Genomic DNA, 19,679 nt, shown 5'->3' with positions numbered 1-19,679 from the left:
TCATTAACCAGAGAAAAGAACCATTAAATGCTGAAATAGAAACTAAACAAATAACATATATCATTAAAAAGTAGTTACTCTGATATTAAGAATGCATCTGCCATAACCAAAAAGTATAAGGGAACATTCCTCATGAGGCTGGTATAGCATAAAGCCAAAATCATAGGACCATGTCATTTATTCACATAGATAGCGAAATTCTAATATGAGCAAATCAAATACCACAGTGTATAGAGAGGCTGCCATGATCATGTTGAAGTTAGTCTAGATTGAAAGAAGTGTTTTAACAAGAGAAAAGCAATGAATTACATTGACAACATACTAAAGGTAAAGTGTTGTGGCGAAGAATTGATACAATTCAGTGTTTGTACATGTTTACTCTTGGCAAATTAGAAACAGGAACATTTTTAATCTGAAAAAGGGTATCTACCAAAAACCCTACAGCAAGTATCATAATTAGTGGTAAAACTTGCTATTTTTCTCCTTGAGATAGGGAACCAAGCAAGGCTGCCTATTTTCATGAATGCTACCCAACATTCTATTGGAGATTCTAGCCACTGCAGTAAAGTAGGAATGATTTAGTGAATGAAGTACTTTTTACATATAAAATTCAAAATAATCTACAAATAAATTAGAGTATTTAGCAAGTGTTACGTACAGTCCTATAGAAAAATCAGTTATAAAACCTCACAAAGTTCCCTTATGAAATTTAAAATCAAAAGGAAGTTTAGATCAAAGCTATTTTTTTGCATATACTAAATTTATATTTATTGAATGCTGCTTTTCTATATAGCATTTTTAATTACCCAGTCTTAAATATTAGCCATATGGCAGAATATTCAGTCATTAATATTAAAATGAAACAGCCTAATCTCTGATTTTATGTAAAAAATTAACTGCAATCATGATTGTTTGCTAAATTCTTACTTGAAAATTTGCTTTGCTGTAATATTTAGGTAAAGCACATTATTGAAAATTGCTCTTATTAGGTATATTATAAATATCTTAAAAATATTTAGTGGCAATCATTATATGAACAGTAACTGAGCTCAAATTCTCCTATTTTTCCACCTATTAGTATTATGTGTTTGTAGCTACAGACTTAATCCCCAGATGAAATTATTCTGGTAATGCAACACTATTTTCTCATTTTTTTTCCTTGATTCATTCTTAATTAGCGTTTACATAAGGGTTCCTGTTATTAGAATACAGGCACTGTCTTTGCAAAACGGATTTGAAGTATTTTTCTACAATAGGTAAATCTTACGAAATTAATGTATAAATAATGATGGATGGAATTGTTTAACAGAATGTCTATATATAGTGCTGGTGGCATGTGTGGTTGAGTACACGTTTGTAATTGAGCTTCCTGATAGTCAGTCCAAGAGGCTATATGGCTCTTTCTGCCAGAAAAGCAGCACCTCCTTTCCCATTGGAGGCAAACTTTACCTTGTCAATTATATTTTAACATAAATTTCTCAAGTAGAAATTACACCTAGGGTCAAAAATGCAAATGGTTACGGGAACCTGTCAGGGAATGTAAGTGAATTCGTCAGGTTTAAAACCTTAGAGAGTCCCAGGGACTGTGGACAATTCTCACCTAAAAGGAGTGCTCGGCCGGGCGCGGTGGCTCACGCCTGTAATCCCAGCATTTTGGGCCTAGGCGGGCGGATCACGAGGTCAGAAGATCAAGACCAGCCTGGTTAAGATGGTGAAACCCCATCCCTACTAAAAATACAAAAATTAGCTGAGCATGGTGGCGCATGCCTGTTACCCAGCAACTCGGGAGGCTGAGGCAAGATAATTGCTTGAGCCGGGACCTGGGAGGCGGAGGTTGCAGTGAGCCGAGATTGTGCCACTGCACTCTAGCGTCGTCTACAGAGCGAGACTCCGTCTCAAAAAAAAAAAAAAAAAAAAAGGAGTTCTCAACAGTTCCTGTCAACATTGCCGCTTTGTTGTTATGGGTCCGTAAAATGAGGAGGTATATCTTGCTATGTGTGTCTGTTAATTTTTCTGATTATAATATGGTCAAATATTATAAAATATTTTTAAATTTTTAAAATGTTCGCTGGTTGAATCTGGCTAATGGATCACTAATGAGTCACTAATTTGTGACCTGTGATACAAAGAATATAAAACTATGTAATTTATGAAAAATGGCCTAAACATTTTGTAACATTGAGAAGGGAATTTCATATGACGAGTCATTGTATGGTGACTTGAATAAATTCTAAGCATATAACAATAAAAAAGTCAGTGAAAGTGAATCCATGGGGGCTCTGTTTTTGGGATAGTTTCCTTCAGCTGTTATCTGATGCAAAATCACAGATTAAAGCATCTAAAGAAGTGAGCTAGATGAATATCTCTTAGCTAATCTCTATTATTCCTTCTAATTTGGCTTTTGCCTGCCTGCCCACCACTCGACCTTTCTTTCTCATTCCCACCTTGCCTGCCTTTCTTTATTATTTGCTTTGTTTCAGAAAGGATGTGATTTATTAGACTGAATAGCATATGACAATACAGTTTCAGTCAAAAGTAGAGCAAGAATAGGAACATACCTATTAAGTCCACACTGAGTACAGTATTAAATGAAAACAAAATTATACATTGCTATACTAGTGGTCACTAATTTAAGACTTTGAATAGCCAATATGAAAAAGGATATCTAGTCATCTACACAGTATACAATGTTCATAGTATAAGAAACAAATAAATTTCTCAAGAAAAGTATAACTGCCTTAGTATTAAAGGAGAATTCTTCTGAGGATTCTCATAAAGAAGATACTGTAATATAATGTACATTATCTTGATCAGCACATTCCCTAAAATAGGACAAAGACAAACTTCATGACAGTCTATCCTATAAATATCGGTATAGTATGTGATTATGATATCACACCAAAGCACAGTTCACTAAAAGTAATATTTTGGAAAAGGAGTGTGTGTGTGTGTGTGTGTGTGTGTGTGTGTGTGTGTGTGTAAGATGTCCACGTACCTTCAAGCATTTTTTTTGAGTATTCATTAATGAAATATTTCTTGGATTTCTGCCAAAGAATGTAGTAGTTAAGAGAGTTATACGCATGAATAAGACTAGTTTCCTGCTTTCATGGTGCTGACAGTTTTTAACTGTTAAAGCACTTCATTTTTGGTCATGTAGATTTATATTTATTGATTCCTTAAGTTTAATTAGTTATGCCTTTCTCATAAATCAAATAAGCAAAGATATTTACTAATGACTGATCTGCCCTGTTTCCATATCTTTAAAATGAAGTCATTGGACCAGATGCCTGCTGAGATTGCACTTAATATTAACATTTTTATGTTAATCATATCAATGTCATGAAAACTGGAAAAAAAAGTTTGCATTTCTCTAAAACAGCTATAAAACTGGGGGGAAAAGTAAATTCTATAAAATTATAAACCTTAAATTCACATTTGTTATCCACTCTGTTGTTTGTTACTTTATTTGCCTTTCAAGTAACATTTCACTCCCTTTCAAAAACTACTTGGTAGTTTCTTTTAAAATTAAGCATATCTTTACCATGACCAACAATTTTACTCCCACTAGAGTATAATTTCTTCTCTTCCCTCCTGCTTCTCTTTTCCCTATATCAATTGATGACATTCTCATTCATGTCACATAACGAGAAACCTGGGGTCATTCTTTGCCTTATCATACTTTGTCATTCCCTAAATTCCATATAGCACTAAATATGACTTCCTTTTTCCTCAAAAATATTTCTTAAGTGTTTACCCTACTCTCCATCTGCACTATCTCTGACGAAGTCCAGGACATGATTGTCGTCCACCTGGGCTATTATATCGTAACTAATTTGTTTATATCTATGGCATTGCTTAATTTAAATTAATATCCAGAATAAGAGTCTATGTAATTCTCTTGCTTCAAATCTTTCAGTGATTTCACATTGCCTGCAGAATGAAGCACAAACTTCTTCAAGAGGTATATAAAATGTCCCATTACTATTCTGTGCCCACAACTGCAGTCTTGTCTCCTGGTTTCTGTTACATTCATATTTTGCTTTGACTCAATAACCAACACAGCTTGTTATTTCGTAACCTCATGAAGATCACTTTTGTGTGTGTTATGTCTTTTCCATTGTTCCTCACTAGTTTACTTCTACTGGAAACAGGACAAGAGTGTTAGAGGAGGAAAAGAAATAAACATTTCTAATAAGTACCTAATGTATGTCAAACACTGTATTAGGTGTTGTAATATTTATTTAATGTAATTAAATGTAATATTATTGTTATTTAATGTAATATGCATTCAACATTCTAAGTTTTGTTTATTTTATGGTTAAGGAAACTATATGTTGTAACTTGCCAATGTCTCACATCTGAAAAGAGATGAATCTGAACAAACTATCCTTCTACTATAAGGTCAACTCATCCAGAAATATTTCCCTACACCCAACCCTCCTCCTACTCTCACCGACATTAGGTGCTTAGAGTACAACTCTATTCCAGCATTTACTATATTCTGTTGGGATAAACTTCATACCAGAGTATCTTTGTTTCTACTCAAGCACCTTTGGCTCTACTCAAGCACACCTTGATTTCATTTAAGAATATAAAATGTTTTAGAGAGAAAAGAGAAAACAGTGCCGTGGTTTGAATATATGTCCCAATGCTCATGTGTTGGAAACTTAATCCCTAATACAAAAGTGTTGAGAAGTGAAAGCTTTAAGAGGTGAATAGGTCAGGAGGGCTCTGCTTTCTCAAATAGATTAAAGCCATTATCATGGGAATGGGTTTGTTACTGCAAGAGTGGATTTATTATAAATGTCAGTTTGGCCTTTCTCTTTCTGTCCCTTCTTTGCTCTGCTGTCTCTTGCCTTTCTGCCTTTGACTATGGATGAGGCAGCCTGAAGGCCCTCACCAGTGTGGTTCCTCAATCTTGGAAATCCCAACTTCCAGAGCCTTGAGACAAATAAACTTCTTCTCTTTATAAATTACCCTGTGTATGGTATTCCGATCTTGGATCTCTGCTCCCCATATTTAAGTGCAATTTTCATCAGCTGTCTAGCCATGGCTCAAGTGGTCCCAGGTGCAGCTCGACCTGCCACTTCAGAGGGTACAAGTCATAAACCATGGCAGATGTGCAGAATGTAAGTGGTGGGGGCATGGCTTCCTCTGCCTAGATTTCAAAGGATGTCTTGGACAGCCTGAGGGCCCAGGCAGAGACTTGTCACAGGAGCGGAACTAGACCATCACAGAGAACCTCTACCACAGCACTGCTAAGCAGAAGCATGGGGTTTCTCTGTGCCACCACAGAGAGTGGCAATGCCACTCCCACTAGATTATTCCTACTGGGAAGAGGACAAGAGAGAGAGAGAATGGCAGTGCTTAGTGGAGCCCTGGGAATAGGGTCTCACCTAAGACCCAAGAACTATAGCGATGCCAGCTTACAGAATCAGCCCAGGAGAGCTGCAGACAGGAGACTTCAACCTCTGTCTCTCTGCTGCCTTTATATTCCAGTGTTTGACAAAAGTAGGTGTAAATTTTGTGCATGTTGAATTGAAAAAAATGATTCACACGAAACTTTGCATATACAAAAAAATGTGCTATACAGAAGTTTCTGTTCATTAATATTTCTTATTAGCTCTTATTCTATTTTCTTCAGCAAGAAGATTGTACATGATTTGATGGTTATAGCCAAATAATACTATACTGGCATATATAATTTCCCTTTACCTTCTTTAAATAAAATATTAATAATAAAATTGTAGTTATATTTCTGGAGTTTTTTTAAATAAATGAGCTGTTTATACAAAGTCGATTTCAAAAATGTATTATAAGAACAATCAAAAACAATAAACAAAATAATAATTGCTTACATAAATAAGGCTTCTGTGTTGATATAAAATATTAGTGGCAGAAATTCTGGAAGTGGCCCATTTAAACCAACTTTCAATCAGTCATTTACTTTAAGAGTATAATGTTTGAGATACTCATAGCTTCCAACCTATTTGCATAATCCCTGTGCTCTTTCCACTAAATGTTTTGCTAAAATTAAAACAGACCATGCACTAGAAATTATTAAAGAGTAAATATTGACATGCTTTTCAGTCAGTATAACAATTTAGAAAACCATATGTTGAATATTAACAGCATTTCTTCATTAATCATGGTTCCTAATATACAAACAATTCTTTAAAAGGAGAGCAGAACCAATTATTTTTGTTTATGACAAAGTCCTACAAACACTACCCAGAATATTTAGTAACTGACCTAAGTATGAGAATTGGGTTGGATAAGCAGTTATCCTAGGAAATCACATGGAGAAGCCCTGCAAATTTTGAAGATATTCTTTAGAGTCAAAAGATAGACTCATATATTTCATTCATTTTCCTATTTCCTCAAACTGTCACTGCTTTCTCCTCTTCCTCACTTAGAATTGATAATTTTGCTTTCTATTTAACTGAGAAAATACAAGCAATTGAAGATGACAACTAATGAGCCACCCTTTATACAATTCCCTTCTTTTGAGTGTGAGCCGAATCTGTAATTTACGTGTAACAGAATATAGCAGAAATGGAGGCTTTTGAGGATGCAATCGAGATCTTTAATCAGTTTAAGTCAATCAACAGGTAGATAATGCTGGGTGGAGTGACCTAAGCAGGTGAGCCCTTTAAAACAGATCTAGATGTTAGAGACAGAAGAAATTAGAGACGCTCTCCTGTTGGCCTTGAAAAAGTAAGCCACCATGAGTCTACAACTTCAAGAAAAGAAATTCTGCCAAAAAAAAAAAAAAAAAAAAAAAAAAAAAAGTCAGCTTGGAAGAGTACCCTGAGCTTACACAAGTCCTCAGTGCTGGTTGACACTTTAACTGTAGCTGTGTGAGACCCTGAACAGGGGACCTAGTGAAGCCATTCCTGATATACTGACTCATGGAAACTAACATAATAAAATAATAAAATACATTGTTTCTAGCTACTAAATTTGCAATAATTTGTTACACAGCCTTATAAATTTAATACGCAATCAAAAGAAAATCTCTATATGCCTCTAGCACCAAGTACCCTCTTGCATATGTGTGTTATTTGCTCTGCCAGCCCTTCTTTTCACTGTGAATAAACTGTCGTTTTCTTCATCAAAACCAATCCCTCTTTGGGGTTCTAAATCCTATTTCCTCATGTCTGCTCAAAGGCATCTCTATGACCGTGGTCCTTTCTCACTTCCCCGTTATTAATTTACCCCTTCTCTTCTTTTGTAAATAGTTCACAAATAGGATCTGTTTTCTTCCAAATTCAAAAACCATGCTTCCTCTGGTATTCTTTCAAATAAAATAACCCCAGTCTAGACATGTGCAAAAAACATCTGACAAACTCAAATTGAGAGTCATTCCACAAAATATTGACCAGTAATACACAAAACACAGGATTATGAAACAAAGAAAGATAGAGAAACTGTCATAGACCAGAGGAGATTAAGGAGATATGACGAATAAATGAAATATAGTGTCTGAAATTGGATCCTGGAACAGTAAAAGGACATTAGGGAAGAACTGCTGAAATCTGAAGAAAGTATGAGGTAACCAATGTTAGTTTCTTAGATTCAACAAATATGCCATGGTCAACCCCACTTTCTTCAGATCTTACTCAAATACCATCTTCACAGCAAGGCCTTCTTTTACACTCTATTTTATTAAAGATCATACCCCTTACTTCTATTTAATAAACATACACAGTGTGCTTACTTTTCTATGATGAGGAAATAAAAGGAACATAATTCTCCATTCCCAAGGAGTTCAGAGTTTTGAAGCAAAATAATAAGTTTCTCAGAAGATACCTGGTTTTTGTTTTTTCATTGTTTGTTCTGCCAAGTGTGTGTGTGTGTGTGTGTGTGTGTGTGTGTGTTAACACTTTCTGATAAAAAATCTCACCTTTAAATTTGAGGAACCACCCTTCTCCACTCTGTGTAGTCTCAGTGAGGTCATTCATCCCTGGACCTTTAAGTTGGACATATGATATTAACTGGCAAAGTGATCTACTCCCTTTCCTACAGTGACAGGTCCAGAGCTAGGCATGTGAACCAAGCTCCAGTGAGCTTTAATTACATAGGCTTGTAGCACTTAACAGATAGCTTTTGTCCCACCTGGAAAGCTTCTATGAACAAAACCAACACAGAGGAAAGCAAAAGCAAGAGGTGGGCAAAAAGACAGCTTGATGACATATTTTTAACCCTCAAATTCTACCTTGGATCATGTCTGCCTTTAGCCTCTCCATTCCCTTAGCAAATAAACTTTTCTTTTTTGATGAAGCTAATTTAAGTTGATTTTATGTTACGGGACTGGAAGAGTCCTTATTAATAAAATCTTATATAGTTTTATAAATCTCAAATAGAGGTAGATATGGTGGACGCATAAGGAAGAGTCAATACTTTTTGAAATGCCAAAGAAATACTCACAGAGGAGTCACCTCTAAGTTTTAAAGTCTCAATAAGAACATATGGCCAAGCACAGGAAAAACCTTACTAAATTATTGAGTTCTTACTGTGTGCCAGGCACTGTTTCAAGTATGTTGCATACATCATAGATTAGATCTTATTATTCTCACCAGTTTACTAACTGAGGGAGAAAGCAGTTAAGTAAACTTGCCCACATTGATACCTGAGAATTAAGTTCTTATCCACTGAGTTCCATAGGATGCTATTTTCAAGAAAACAAATTTTATAATATGTAATTTTTAAAATGTTTGCTATTTTGTTCTTATAACTCATTAAACTGGTACACAAAATCCTTATTACGAATTGGAATATCTAACAAGAGGAATAATTTGAGCTGTCTAAAACCGTCTAACTTTGGTTTAATTAAGGTGAAGAATATACTGAAGACCAAAGGGGAAAACAGATATGTTGCATAGTTGACAAGAGAAAATTTACTCTTATTATATTGATCAGTTTTCTACTACATGTGTGCTTCTACTCCCTGATTAGAGCAGTTATTGAGGAGCATGAACAATTGTATACAAATGCCTATGAGAATCAAGCATTTCCTCTAGTGTGGCTGACATGTTTAACCAGGTAAAGGTGACAACACTTGCTTGGATGGGTTAGTGGGTATTTTTTCTAGGAGTGCAACTTAATGAAGCAAAGAAGAAATATTTTGAGAAACTTTAGGGTAATGTTTTTTATTTGTTTATTTTTGAGTTTTTTGTTTGTTTGTTTGTTTTGAGACAGGTCCTCACTCTGTTGCCCAGGCTTTAGTGCAGTAGTGTGATCATGGCTCAGCACAGCCTTGAACTCTGGGGCTCACGTGTGATCTTTCAGACTCAACCTACCAAATAGCTGGGATTAGGCATGTGCCATCACACCTTGCTACTTTTTTTAAATTTCTTTTTTTTGAAGATGGGTGTCTTACTGTATTGCCTTAGCTATTCTCAAACTCCTAGGCTCAAGAGATCCTCCTGCCCTGGCCTCCAAAGTGCTTGGATTACAGGCATGAGCCACCATACCCTGTCTTATTTTAACAAAATAATATGCTAAATTCCTTAAGGAAAAAAGACAAATATTTTCAAAGATGCATGAATACTTCTATAAAACTTGTCAATTTTGAGAGACCCTCAGGTTTCTTTTATTTGCTCACAAAATTTAATAACATCTAATACCAGTTGATAGAGTTTTTTCTATCTGCTCTAGCTTGTTTCACTTTTTGTCCTGTACATATTCCTCTTACAAAATAAGTCATTCATTTTATTCAAATAGTAACTCTTATGTCTTGGCTGTGTCTCCACCTTTCAAATCTCATCTTGAATTGTAGCTCATGTAGTCCCCATGTATCATGGAAGGGACCTGGTAGGAGATACTTGAATCATGGGGGCGTGTTTAATGAAACACCTCAAACTTTTCCTTTAATTAAGTGTCTTTCACTAATTGACAACTGTTCTTTTATTGCTCAGCATTATGGCAGCATATATTATTAAGGAAAAGCAGAGAAAATATTGTTTTTCTTTAATGATGCCCTGCAACATTTTGGTCTTTTTTCAAAGTTTAACTTTTGTAGGCACTAATCCAAGTATTCATAAGCTGAGATATTTCTCTGTTATTGTGCACATATTTCCATGAACTCTAGAGGAATGTGTTTTTATTCACCATTTAGAAGCATCATGCCATCTTAATTACTGTGCTCAAGAAATAAAACCTTTTAAACTACGAATTAAAAAACCAATGTTATCTAACTAGCTTTGAGTGAGCTGACAATTTATTAGTGGTACTTCACTAAAACCTAAGCACTTTGGGAATAAGTTAAAAAACACTTCCTTTTCAAATTTTAAAAATCTAGGAGTTCTTTCTCTTCTTCTTTCATTTTTCCCTTCTTTCTCTTTACTCCTTCATTGCTTTCTGTCTTTTCCACCTACTTCCTACTTCTTCCCTTCCTCCCTCCCTTATTTCTTTCCTAATTTCTTTGTTTCTTTTTTAAAAATCAGTCTAGTGTTCCAAATGGCATTTCTTCAGACCAGATTCGTTATAGGCAGAAAAACTGAGATGAAATGCAGGATGCCATGCTTTGAAAAATCTTTTATTCAATTTATAAATCGAAACAACAAACTAATTTTACATTTTATAATATGCCTTAACTTTATTGATTTTGAAAGTAAACTTTAGTTTTATGGTCTATCACACTTTTTCATAAATTACAAACTCTGAGTAAGATAATAGCTTGATATTACATCACTATCTACATATATTTTGGTTACAGCATGTTCATTACTGATTTATCATAGATGAAGATGAAATTCTTGACTAATATTTTTGAGTTCCTACCAACTATGCTTTAATTTTGTTATCTCTTTAGCCTTCAAAGCATCTTCTATGCCAAGGGAACTATCCTCAGCTTCATTTTTATTTTCCTCACCTATAAAATGAAAATAATAGTAGCACTTACCTGATGGAGTGATGTGCTAATAGTTGAAATAAATGATGCATGGTAACCTGCCTAAAGTGGCTCAACTAACAAGTGAAAGGATCAAGGCTGTTTAAACCTAAATCTGTCCAATTTTAGAGCATGTGTGCTTAACTATAAACTATTTTGCTGTAGTAACATACAAAACTCACTGCTGCTGGAAAAATCACCATCCCTAGCTCCTGCACGGCTCTCTATTAGATTGAAGGGAGGACAAAAGAGCTTGTCCTACTCTCACTATGACCATGGCGCTCATTCTCCAGTTACCCCAACCTATTTCTTAGAAGGATATACAATTAGAGTTAATAATTTATCTCTCTATAAGATACCATCAGGACTAATACCATTGTGTCCTATAACCCTGTTTATCTTAGTCCTTGACAGGAAGTCCAAACCTGCATATCCTTCTTCAACTTGTCTCCAAATGGCATTGAACAATCCTTTATCATTTAAATGACCCCCAATTATCCTAACCTCCTGGTACTGAAGTTTTTGTGTATTTTTTTTTCCTTTCAAGAGTGGGTGTGTCCTTTGAATTACTTCTAACAACAAAACACAATACTGCAAAGGTGATGGCATATCACATCTGTGATTCTGATACATAAGATTGTAATGTCCATTTTGCTAGAAGACCCTCCTCCTTGTTGGTTTTGATGAAGCCTTACTGAGGAGGCCTACATGGCAAAGAATGGAGGGTGACCAGTCAACAGCCAGCAGGAAACTAAGGCCCTCAATGTATCAATCTACATGGATCTGCATCATGCCAACAACCAAATGAGCTTAGAAATGAATCCTTCCCCAGTCAAGTCTTGAGAAGATAGCTTTGGCTGAAATCTTTTTTTAATTGAAAAATAATTTAATGATGAAATATATCATATTTGTTAATATCTTGCTTGCCAAAATGTTTCATATTATCATTGGCCTATATCTCAAAATACAATATATATATTGAAGGCAAAGTTTATCATTAATAAAAGTAAATGTAAACCTATAATTCAATGGAAGGGAGGAGCTGTATTATTGTAAGTCTGAATTAGATAGATCATCAGGGTTTTTTTTTTTCTTTATTTCTTCTAAAAAGAAAAATAACGGGATACGTATGTTCTACATATGTAGAACACGCAGGTTTGTTACATAGGTACACATGTGCCATGGTGGTTTGCTGCACTTATTGACCTGTCCCCTAAGTTCCCTCCCCTCACCCCTCTACCCCCAACAGGCCCTGGTGTGTGTTGTTCCCCTCTCTGTGTCCACGTGTTCTCAATGTTCAACTCCCACTTATGAGTGAGAACATGTGGTGTTTGGTTTTCTGTTCCTGTGTTAGTTTGCTGAGGATGATGGCTTCTAGTTTCATCCATATCCCTGAGAAGGACATGATCTCATGATCTCATTCCTTTTCTTTTCTTTTCTTTTCTTTTCTTTCTTTTTTTTTTTTTTGGAGACAGAGTCTCGTTCTGTTGCCCAGGCTGGCTGGAGTGCAGTGGCGGGATCTCTGCTCACTGCAAGCTCCGTCTCCCGGGTTCATGCCATTCTCTTGCCTCAGCCTCCCAAGTAGCTGGGACTACAGGCTCCTGCCACCACACCCGGCTAATTTTTTATATTTTTAGTAGAGATGGGGTTTCACCACGTTAGCCAGGATAGTCTCAATCTCCTGACCTCGTGATCCGCCCGTCTCGGCCTCCCAAAGTGCTGGGATTACAGGCTTGAGCCACCGCGCCCAGCCATATGTTGTTCTTAAGCTGCTGAGTTTATGATAATATTAATACTGAGCAATATGCAATTCATATACTCCTGAATCCCTGAAACTCTATCAATGCCCTCTGGAATTTACTCAGGAAATGGAGGTCATCAGAAGAGTATTTCTACAGCTTCCTGTCAGCAAGTATTACAAAATCCTATGTATATTTTTCTTTACTATTCAACCATTTCTCTCATAGTGTATGAACTTTCCATATTCCTAAGACTGTGATTTGAATTGTATGTTTGATCCCATTCTCTCACTGCTTCTTAAAGGCTTTGATTCCAGAACTATTTTTTCTCTCACCGTCATCCTCATCATCACATTTTTTCCCTATGGGATATTTCCCATTCGTGTAGAAGAATGTGTAATAGTGCCGTCATTAAACAACAAAAATTTTTTGCCCCCATGCCCTGCCAGATACAGCCATCTGCTCTTTTTATAGCAACTTTCTCAGAATAATGGCTTTACACTCTTACCTACTTCTCTTGCCAGTCTCTTTTGGATCCAATTAATTTTATTTTCCTACCACTCCACTAAAAAAGGCTCTTATTAACGTCCCTGATGACTTCCAAATTGACAAATTCAAAAGGTAGTCCATAGTTTACATCTTATTGAAGCTCACAGCTGGGACACAATTGATCCCTTCCTTCTCTTTGAAGCACTTTCTTCCCTTAGTTTTGGTGACATCACCCACACTCCTGGGCTCAAGTGATCCTACTGTCTTAGCTTCCCAAAGTGCTAGGATTACAGAAGTGAGTCTCCACCATGCCTAGCCCCTCCTGCCTTTCTTTACCACTGAAGCTTGCAATGCTTCAGAACTCTGTTCTTGCACATCTTCTCTTCCCTATCCACATTCCTTTCCTAATTCCATGGGTTTAACAATCATAGATATGCATATAACATCCAAAACTGTATCTGTAGCACTGACTTTTCTTCTGATCTCCAGGCTCATACATCTAATCTGCAGTTGAAGTTTTAATATACAACTCAAATTTAACTTTTGAAAATTGAACTCATAATTTTTCCCATCCCATAAACATTTGCTTTCCCAAGAAGTGGCATCAGCATACTTTCTGTTCCTCATGCCAAAATCCTTGGAATCAATCTTGATTCCTCTTTTTATTTCACAGCTCATATCCATTCCTTTGTTCAGAATCTTCCAGTTCTACTTTTAGAATATGTTGTAAATGCGAACCTTTATGTTAGTAGCTGTGTAATTCTTTCTCAAATCTTAAGTTTCATCATAGTAATTCATTTCTCGAAACCATCCAATGACTTCCCTCAACGCTAGGAATAATATTCTAAGTATTTACAGTAGCTGATAAAGTCCAAATAAGTTTTTAACACATAGTCAGTTTGTCACGTATTGCCTGGAAATGGCATTATGCTTCTGTCCTGACCATTTTTCCTTCATTTTCCCCTTCCTCACTCAACCACAGCCAAACAGACCTCTTTGCTATCCTTAGAACATTCCCATGCAGGTGTGATTTTCAGGTTCCTCCTTCCTTTCTCCTTGCTTTTTCCCCTTCCCGGAATGATTGCTCCCCAAAATAATCACAAGGCTCTCTGCTCCCTTATTCCATTTAGGTCTCTGCCCAAAAGTCTTAAAGTTTTTCCCCCAAATATAGAACTTAAAGTAGCAGTCCAGTTTTTCTCTATTTACTTCATTGCTTCACTTTTCTTTGAGGGTCTTTTCCCCCAAAGACAATGTTATATAGCTATGTTTTCAGAGCTTGCCAACTCTTGTGAAATGTTAGCTCCATGTCCTGCTGGGTCCTTTGTTTACTCACTGATGTAATGCAATGCAGACAACTTCATGTGGATGGGAGAAGCACGAGCATAGATACAAATCGTAAAAATGGAAATACCAAATTACCATCATTTGGTGAATTACAGAAAAAATAGGTTTCCTGTAAAATTTTTATAGCTTGATGAAGAATTTGATGCTGTGCAATAGATCCACTACTTGAGTGTAACGATTTATTTATAGCTGTTTATATGATTTCAATGATCCTATTACTTTGTTGATAGTTATTTTTTATTCTTTCTTTCTTCTGGAAGGTAGGAGGCTTTGTCTCCATTCTTCTTGTCCCTGGCCAACATGAGTCACTTAAAATAATCCCTCTTATAACTTAGCAAACTGTCAAAGCAGTATATAGCAAGGTTGTTAAAAAATTCTCATCAGTTTTCTGTACCTAGAAAACCCCAGAGTCTCTCACCAAAGGCTCCTATATTAGATAAACAACTTCAGCAAAGTTTTGGGATACAAAATCAATGCACAGAAATCAATAGCATTTTTATAAACTAATAGTATCCAAGCTGGGAACCAAATAAAATATTCAGTCCCATTCACAATGGCCACAAAAAAAATAGAATACCTAGGGATATGGCTAACCAGGGAAGTGAAAGATCTGTACAAACAGAATTACAAAACACTGCTGAATGAAGTTGGAGATGACATAAACAAATGGAGAAACACTCCATGCTCATGGATGGGAAGGATCAATACTGTTAAAAAGCAATTTACTCTATTTCTGTCAAACTACCCAAAGACATTTTCCACAGAATTAGAAAAAACTATTCTAAAATGTATACAGAACCAAAAAAGAGCCCCAAGTAGCCAAAGCAAAAATTAACAAAGTAGGAAAAATCACACTACACAACTTCAAACTATACTACAAGGCTATGGAAACTAAAACATCCTGGTACTGGTACAAAAATAGACATAGGCCAATTGAACATGTTAGAGAATGCAGAAATAAAGTCACACAACTACAAACACCTGATCTTCAACAAAGTTAATCATAGCAAGTAATAGAGAAAGGGCTCCCTATTCTGTAAATGATGCTGGGATAACTGGCTAGCTACATGAAGAAAAGTAAAACTAGACTTTTTCCTTTCACCATGTACAAAAATCAACTCAAGATGGATTAAACACTTACATGAAAACCTAAAACTATAAAAGCTTTGGAAGACAAGGTAGGAAACACCATTCTGGATATAGAAACGGACTCAAACAGCAATTGCAAGAAAAACAAAAAATTGACAATTGGTACCAACTAAAGAGCTCTGCCCAGCACACATACACACACACACACACACACACACACACACACACACACACACACAATCAACAGAGTAAATATACAACCTACGGAAGGGGAGATAATATTTCCAAACTATGCATCTGACAAAGGTCTAATATCCAGAATCTATAATTAACATAAACAACTGAACATGCAAAAAAGAAAAATCAGTAAAAATAGGCAAAATATATTAATAGACACTTTTCAAAAGAAGACATACATATATCCATCAAACATATGAAAAAAATACTCAACATCACTAGTCATTAGATAATTGCAATTCCATACCACAATGGGATACCATTTCAGTATCAGAAGAGCTATTGTTAAAAAGTCAAAAAATAACAGCTGCTGGTGAGCTTGAAGAGAAAAGGGAACACTTATACACTGCTACAGGGAATATAAATTAATTCAGCCACTGTAGAAAACAGTCTGGAGATTTCTCAAAAAACTTAGAACTATCATTTGACTCAGCAATCCCATTACTGAGTATATACCCCAAGGAATATAAATCATTCTACCATAAGGACATATGCTTGTGTATGTGCCTTCACAATGTGAAAGACATGAAATCAACCTAGATGCCCATCAGCAGTGGACTGGATGAAGAAAATATGGTTTATATATACCATAGAATACTATGTAGCTATAACAAAAATTAGATCATGTCCTTTGCAGCAACATGGATGGACTTGGAGACCATTATCCTAAGCAAACTAATGCAGTAACAGAAAACCAAAAACCACATGTTCTCACTTGTAAGTGGGAGAAAAATATTGAGTTCACATGGAGACAAAGAAGGGAACAACAGACACTAAGGTCTACTTGAGGGTACAGGGTGGAAGGAGGGAAGGATGGAAAAACTACCTAAGGGGTACTATGTTCGCTACTTGGGTGACAAAATAATCTGTAAACTGAACTCCCACAACACAAAGTCCATCCATGTAATAAATCTGCACATGTACCCTCTTAACCAAAAGGTTGGAAATTAAAAAAAAGTATTTACTGAGAAAAATTAAAATATAAAGAATACTGAGATTGGAAGGAAAAGAAAAAAATTCTTGTCAGTTGATCCTTTTGTGTGCTACGCCTTTCCCTGAGGTAAAATAATTCATTAGGAAATTTTGTAAAATTTCTCACTTTATCAGTAATCCTCTAATTAGCTGTGATCTTTTCCTGGTGATAAAAACACATTCAAATGATTTTTTTAACACTTTTTAAAGAACATCTTTTTTGGTCCTACCTCCTTCTAACTTTCTCTTTAAATGTGCCAATTTACCCAAGAATGTTTCTGAGTATATCACAAATGTTTTCTGTTTCATCAATTGTTTTTTTCATTATTTATATGTTACAAAAGAATCCTACTCCCTTTTTCTGAGCCTTCATTTGTTTAACATACTTCTCACATACCTGCTATCCTCATAAGGTTTTAACACACAGCCAGTTTGTCACTCAGTGCCTAGAAATGGTGTTATACTTCCACAAAGATGAGTCTATGCCACGCTTTCACAACTCCACAGTGAATAATATAAACACAACATTGTCCTTTGTAGTGCTCTTATGTTTAAATGGCTTTCTTGAGTTCCCTCTGAAGATGCGAGTCTCTTATTAAAAACATTTCAATTTTATTTTTTTGTCAAAGTCTCGCTCTGTCGCCCACGCTTGAGGGCAGTGGCACCATCTCGGGACACTGCAACCTCTGCCTCCTGGGTTCAAGTGATTCTCCTGCCTCAGCCTCCAAAGTAGCTGGAACTACAGGCACGTGCCACCTCGCCCAGCTAATTTTTTGTATTTTTAGTAGAGACAGGGTTTCATCATGTTAGCCAGGCTGGTTGTGAACTCCTGACCTCAGGTGATGCTCCCCATCGGCCTCCCAAAGTGCTGGGATTACAGGCGTGAGCCACCGCACCTGGCCATGTTTCACTTTCAATATGCCTAGACCTCTGATAAAATCAAACTTGCACACACTATTTGTAAACTATTTACATAAAACAAATACACATAACTTTAGAACTAGGCTTTAAACTTGCAGAAAACAATCATTCTATGGCTTCAAATTAGCATTTTTCCCATTACCCCATTTCTCTTCCCCCCTTTTGGAAAGTGTAGTTCTGTGCTTTGTGCATTTGAGATTAAAATCTGGCACTAAGAGTTGTTCTTATAACTGCAGATAGTTTCCATGGAAACACAGCATGGCTTCTCAAATGTCAGCTTCTCAAACTCTCACTTGCAGTTGATGAAGGATCCTTCACTGAAGTGTGACCATCTCTTCCACCTCTGTGAAGTAAGTAGGGAATGCTGGAACAGGAAGAACCATCAAGGCCAAACTATATAGTTAAATAGAATGTCCACATCTAAAAATATGAGGTAAAACCTATCAATTAAAAATTGGTGTTTTAAGAAGGAATAATTGGCCTCTTGCATACTAATCAAAAAGCAGTGGCAAGGAAAAAAAACACAGGAAGCATATTGATTTCCTTTTTCAGAGAATATATTAAAATAGCTGTCCCCTGCATCTTCCACTGCTCTCAAACCTATTTACATAGCAAAGCCTCTATGCTCCTCCCAGGGTTTTCTAGGCCTGGCCAAGCACTGGGGTCAAAATGTGTAAAATGGGCATTGACACAGTAGACAGGGATGTAGGCGCTTCATCCAGTGGACCTCACACACTGAGCAGGACCCCTGTATTGCATGAAGGTTGGCAAGAGTTAAGCTGAGCCTGGGGCCTCACTCTTCCTGAATAATACCATAGGAAAGAAGCTCAAACATAGGGCTGTTTCGAGTAAAGAAAAGGGGGATGATTGGTTTGACATTCTGTACGTCTAGATTTCTTTTCATGAGCACAGCGAGATGCTTCCTGCTGGGACATCAGACCATGAAGTGAGTCTCTCCCTGATATGGTTTGGCTGTGTCCCCACCCAAATCTCATCTTGACTTGTAACTCCCATATTTCCCATGTGTCATGGGAGGCACCTGGTGGGAGGTGATTAAATTATGGGGGAGGATCTTTCCTGCACTGTTCTTGTGATAGTGAATAAATCTGACAAGATTGGTTGGTTTTAAATACAGGAGTTTTCCTGCACGAGCTCTGTTTTTGCCTGCTGCCATCCATGTAAGATGTGACTTGCTCCTCCTTGCCTACCACCATGATTGTGAGGCCTCCCCAGCCATGTGGAACTGTAAATCCATTAAACCTCTTTCTTTTGTAAATTGCCCATTCTTGATTATGTCTTTATCAGCAATGTGAAAACTAACTGATACACTCCCCCATGTCTTCTTGCCATTGAGTTACTGTACTGTTTTCTCAGATGGATCTGCTACAGTCCTTGCTAACTTCACACCTTCAACATGTCTGCTTCCCTCACCACAATGTTCTGTGAATGACAAGGAGTAAATCAATGGCTCCACCAATAGAGATGTATGCTAGCCGGTAGGATCACCCCTGTGGATGTTTCACAGGATTTAGACAGATATAAGAGAGTCATTTGGGACTTTCCTCTCTATCAATTCCAAAACAGGCAAAGAAGAAAAATATTAGCATATTCATGTCACCACAGCCAGAATTCTGGCAGTAAAATTAAGTAGAAAATTGGACCACGAATTCATATAACCGTAAGCAAAATAGGCTTTTTTTGTCAAGCCTTGTTTGGAGAGTTTCTGTGAATATTCCTTAAGCCTGAAATTTACCTTCCTTATTCTGATTGTTGATTTTTTCATGTTAAAGAAAGACTTAAAATAACTACAAACACTGGTCAATAACTTAAAAAGTTTTGTTTTTTTTCCCCCAAATTCTGGGACACTGGTTGATCAAACTTTGGCCTAAGATACTACATTAGTTGCCTAGAGAATAGCCCTTGTCTTTCTCCCCCTACCCTTTTTCTTTCTCCTTCTCTTCCTTTTCTTTCTTTGTTTCCTCCTCTTCTTCCTC

This window comes from Macaca mulatta, chromosome 4 (genome assembly GCF_049350105.2).
Source record: "Macaca mulatta isolate MMU2019108-1 chromosome 4, T2T-MMU8v2.0, whole genome shotgun sequence".
Lineage (NCBI taxonomy): Eukaryota > Metazoa > Chordata > Mammalia > Primates > Cercopithecidae > Macaca > Macaca mulatta.
The sequence above is the reverse complement of the archived record's forward strand: the minus strand, read 5'-3'. Positions refer to the sequence as shown.